Source organism: Palaemon carinicauda, chromosome 43 (assembly GCF_036898095.1).
Source record: "Palaemon carinicauda isolate YSFRI2023 chromosome 43, ASM3689809v2, whole genome shotgun sequence".
Taxonomy (NCBI): Eukaryota; Metazoa; Arthropoda; class Malacostraca; order Decapoda; family Palaemonidae; genus Palaemon; species Palaemon carinicauda.
In genome coordinates this window covers 19345973-19351972 of record NC_090767.1, presented here as the reverse complement: position 1 = coordinate 19351972, position 6000 = coordinate 19345973, and positions in this window count along the sequence as shown.

Sequence of the window (6000 nt, the reverse complement as noted above, 5' to 3'; positions counted from 1 at the left end):
ATTGTACATGATATATTAGATGATAGGGATTTAGATAGGAATAGTGTTAATGTAGCGAATGATTGTGATAAGGAAGAAGTGAATGAGAGAGTATATGGGGGCCCAGTTACTCGGAGTAGTGGTCCCGTTCCCGAATGCGACTGGGTTATGAAAAAAATAATGTAAGTGTTGCGAGAGAAGGATTTGGCAAAGTAAGGGGGGAGGAATGTGGAGGATTTATTTTTTGTTTTATTTTATTTTTGGTTTTGCCAAATCCTGAGAGAGAGAGAGAGAGAGAGAGAGAGAGAGAGAGAGAGAGAGAGAGAGAGAGAGAGAGAGAGATTGTGTTAGCGAGCGAAAGTAGTTAGGTTAACGATCGTTTGTGGTGAGAAAGACTGTTGGTACAAATGAGATTGTTTGTTTACATTTTTAGTAAGGTTACGACAGTGGTGAATGTTTCGGAGCGAATGCTTTTTTTATTTGACTGCAGCATAAGGCAGTTGTGTGAGAGCTGGATTATATATATATTTTTCGACCAGCGTGGAAGTGTTTTTTGATTTTCAAAGCTGAGATTCCTCCTTTGGAGAGCGATTTTTGAAAGTGGATTAATTGATTGTTGACGAATTGGCTTGTTATAAGGAATTTGATACGACCACTCTGATTTGTACAATTGTTGATGACCCGGACCGAATCAAATCCATATTGCTGTTGATGATGATGATGATGATGATGGTGGTGATAATACTAACCATGACCCCAATCAGGGAAGTAGTTGTGGCAAATTGCCACCCAGTAAACTGTTAAACACAGAGTTGTGTTAGTGTGCCGTAAAGACAGTCCGGCTTGTGTGTGGCGACAGTGTTGGTGTCCCATAATAATATTTATACAATATAATTCATATATATATTTATTTTTGGTGTTGGTGTGCGGTGTAATTTAAGTTTGTTAGGTTTTTTTTTTTGCGTTTATTTGAATGGTATTTATAGTATATTTAGTGTAAGTTTTTGATGCTGTTGATTTTGGTTGGATTTATTATAGTTTGTAAGAAATATATAGTTTTAAGGTTATGTTTTGTTTTTTGTGTCCTTTTGTCTAAGAGTCCAGTTTTAGATAACGTAAGGGGAAAGTATGTGTTGAGGAGACCATTGTCAGTAGGTGTGATTCAGGGTATGGGGCTTGTTTTTTTTAACATCCCGCCACAAAATCACCAAAGCGAAAGCCAAAAAACAAAAAGACAGAGTACATTACCAAATAAACCGTCCAATTGAATGTAAACAGCGAGTGAATTTTCAACGTTCTGACCAGTACGACCGGCAGGGAAAATCTGAATAAGTGGGAGTAGTTCTACCTGTAGTCCACCAGGGCGCTAGTGTACACCTGACACACCTGTGTTAGCCGCGAGTTTTGAATAGTTCTGCCGAAGCGTCGGGGACGCTAGCCATTCTTATATAACCAGCGGGTAAGTTTTATGTTTAAAAATACCAGAGAAAAAAGTTGCATGGAATGCCAGGAATATACCCAGCTCGCTCACCCTTATAAGGTGTCGGTATAATAACTGGGGTGAGTGAAACCACTATCAGAGGTCCCTTACTTATTAGCCTTCTCCTTCGTCAACATCCCGTTACTACGAGGTGTCGTTCTCTACAGCTACTGCCCCCCCCCCAACCACCATTATCACTACCTATCCTTCTCCCATCATTCCTTGTTAGCAGCCGTGAACGTTCGGATGCGTTTTTCGTAGCTCTGTGGTATTTTGTGTTTTTGAAGATGTCAGACGTTTTGTCTGTTTGGGATTTCTAGGTAGCGACACATGTTCATTTAATAACCTCTTCTCTCTTGAAAGACAAATCTTCAGTGGTCATTTCAAGTCTGCAAGTCTTCAACGTCCTATGAATGGCGATAATCTGAAAAAGAAAATAAAATATTTTAGTTGTGCTTTCAAAAATATTCCAAAATCATACAGATATGAAGAAATCTTAAAATATGCATTTAATATCTCTCTCCAATTTTATTCTACAGTGGATTATTTCTGTACACTTACAAGCAATATACTGTACAGTACATTATTGATTTTGTATATTTTCAATATCTCAATGATTCTTTAAGCCTACTTGCATAAGTCTGAACTTTTGAATACATTAATTTCTCTATAGACAAAGTCATTCAATTATTTAATTCAATAATGTCTTAATCATTCTTCAGCCTACTTGCATAAGTCTGAAAATTTGAATGCATTAGATTATTTAGTTTAACTTGCTTGCCATTTCATCTTTATTTAACATAAAATTTATCAAGTAAGCCATTGTAGTCTAGAAATAATAATAACAATGAAAATTTTAACTTTCTGGAAATAAGCCTTAAATTCTCTAATCAAAAGGCAATACATACTGTACTCTGAAGTACATAATGCTTTTTCGTAACTTGGATACGATAAACCACAATCTAGATTCAAGTCCTAATGATTTGAATCAAAGGCAGACCACAATATTATACCATGGTAATAAATCAAGTATTTCATAACATAAAAACCATATTTTCTTAATATGTATTTAGGTAAAACTAGAAAACTAGTTAGAAATGAATTCACATGACAGAAGAATGATCAGCCTATAAATACCAAAAGGGGCTGAATATGAACAAGGCATGGAAATGCACTTCACAAGTTGAAGATTTGCAGAGATGCCAATCTGAAGTCAGGTCTCAGGAGCCTGAATCAATGTGGGAATTCCTTATTGGAAACATACATAAGAATCCAACTCACATTTTTTAGGGCAAAATGGTGCAATGATTGTACATACATACATATACCAAGGCACTTGCCCCAATTTTGGTGGGTAGCCGACATCAACAAATGAAACAAAAACTAAAAAAGGGGACCTCTACTCTCTACGTTCCTCCCAGCCTAACAAGGGACTCAACCGAGTTCAGCTGGTACTGCTAGGGTGGCACAGCCCCTTACCCTCACCCGTTATCCACCACAGATGAAGCTTCATAATGCTGAATCCCCTACTGCTGCAATGATTGTAAACTTTTAAAAAGAAAGAGTGGAAGTTCCTCTCTCCTGCTAAGCTCAGAAGAGCGAGAATAAAACTGAGGCTCCAAAGTCTTCAAAAGAATATCACGACTTTAAAATCACTGAAATCTTTCAATCTGAGGATCATGAAAGAATAAGTTGGAATTGAGAATTTTCTTCATCAGGATTGAAGGAGTCTTCACGGCAGCTTTACAAAATTATCGATTTCTGAAGAGTTATTGGATATTAAATGCTTGCAGTGTTCAAATGTATGAACTCTGGTGCAGCGATTACTTGGAGGAAAGACCTTCTTGTCTATCACTACTGAAGATATGGGAAACTATGTTGCATTTATCTTACACACATTTTCAGCAGTACTTTACAAAATGACTTAATGGTCTATTTGTTCCCCACGACTACAATTAAATCGTGACACACGAAGCTAGATTTCCTGTTTCCTAGAGTTCATATACAGAAGATCCTCAACTTTCAAACCTAGTAGGTTCCAAGAAGCTGTTTGAAAGTAAAGTTTTGAGGCCTAACCTGAATCCAATCCCTATAATTTTCAGCTACAAAAGTCAACAAATAGTCAGGTTTCAAATGAAATAGATATCGGGTTATTACAAATGTCCTTTTACCTACTGTATTAAATGATATAATATTGTTTGATTATAGTATTTCTTTATCTTATCTTTGTTATTTTTAGTTGTATTTGTGTTTTTATCTACAAATGTTTGTAAGTCAAAGGTTCGTAAGGTGGGGATCTTCTGTAATGAAGAACTGCCCATCTTTTGCACCTATGAACACATGGATATTTCTAAGGCATTTCTAGTTATGCTGCAAGCCAACTCCCAACACCATCATCATGCACTCGTAGCAGCTTCCTTGTAGTCTGGCAAATATCTGTTCCCCTTGCTTCCAATAACAAACCTTCCATAGGTATGACTAACGAAAGTTTTTCTAGAACTTCTCACAAGGACATCATTTCTGCAATCTTTTGTTATCTTAACCTCATATGACCTAATAACATAAGTCCCAAACAATCTCATGACAAACAGAAGTTGTAGCAATTAAAGCCAGTTTCTCCATATCCCCACAGTGCCACAAGTACCCCAAGTAAGACTGCCATATTCACGCATGAAGACTCGTCAAGTTTTATCGATATACTTGGGAGTATGGTAAATACTTGGTCCTCATAATATCACCTATCTTCTATTCATATCTCTAAGGGGAGGGAAACAGATGCTGTGGCTAACTTTATCAAAACCTGACACTTTTTCTAAAGTTTCCTTGATGTTCATACTTCATATTTGCTAATTCCAAAGATATCCATCACTGGAATTCTACCGAACTGGATGAAAGCTCTAGAAAAGTTCAGGATATTATGGAAATCAGGAAGTTACATATGGATAATGGATCTTTTATCCCTCTTGTAGTACAATGCTTCTCTATGCATCATGGATACCCTAAGACGCCTCAATACAAGAATGCTCGTGGTTAGAGGGAGACACATTTACTTCACATGTTCAGTCTCAGTTTCCTTTTAAATGAAAATCTGCTCAACAAAGGACAGAGTATTACAATTGGCCAGAAAACGGCAGTCATTTTGGAACACATTCTAAGGGCAATGGGTCAATTCTGGTGTTCCTTCTATAAACAATTTCAAAAGCAATTCTAGTATTCCTTCCTCAAACAATTATAGAAACAAAGCTGGTGTGTCATCTACACACAGCTGTACAAAGTGGGATTCCTTTTGTTGTGGTAACCAACACCATCTTCCAGTTACCAAAACAACAAAAGACCACATGGAGACACCCACGGTCTAAACACTGGCACACCCTGGACTACGTCCTGACCAGAGCCAGAGACCGAGGAGACGTCCGCATCACCCGATCCATGCCCGGAGCGGACGACTGCTGGACGGACCACAGACTCCTCATCTCCCGACTCTCCGTGACGACCCTACGACCACCCAGAAGGGCACCTGACAGCGTACCACACCAACGCTTTGATTGTAGTAAGCTCCGCAACCCACAGGTGGCACAGAACTACAAGGAGGCCTGCGAACAACACCTCGCAGACCCCGTGGGTCAGGCCACTGTTGAGCACCACTGGACCACCCTCAGAAACGCCATGGCCCGTGTCGCGGAGGAAACACTAGGCTACACCACCAAGAAACGGCAGGATTGGTTTGATGAGAATGATGCTACCATCTCTCTTCTCATTGAAACCAAACGACAAGCACGCCTGACTTTGGAAAACCAACCAACAGCAGCTAACAAATGTGCTCACAAGGTGGCTGAAGCTGGTTGCCAAAGAGGGATCCGTGAAGCCCAGAACACCTGGTGGCAAAGAAAAGCTGCAGAAATACAGAGTTTCGCTGACCAACGTGACCTGCGCAGCTTCTATGCAGCAACAAAGGAAATATTCGGTCCCACACGGTCATCAGTGGGCAGTCTGAAGGACGCGGATGGGGCCACGACCATCACCGACAGTGAGGGCATCCTGGCCAGGTGGAGGTCTCACTTTGAGAACCTCCTCAATGACCAAGCAGACACCCCCAGACGATCTACTGCGAATGACCCCGCAGCATCCCGTCCGTCACTGGATGGCACTACCACCCTCCATCCATGACTTCAACAAGGCCCTGCAGCGGATGAAGCCCGGCAAAGCCCCAGGGCCAGACAACATCCCGCTGGAGCTCCTCACTCACGGTGGCCCCGGTTTGAGGAACCGTTTGATGCTCCTTATACTGAAAATATGGGAGACCAAGACCCTCCCCAGTGACTTCCGCGATGCAAACATCACTACCATCTTCAAGAAGGGAGACAGGGAGAACTGTAACAACTACCGGGGAATATCACTACTAAGCATCGCGAGTAAGATTTTCGCTCGGATTCTCCTTGACCGCCTCCTTATTCTCGCAGAAGACGTCCTGCCAGAGTCCCAGTGCGGCTTTCGACCTTCCTGCGGGACCATAGACATGATCTTCTGTGCGCGACAACAAG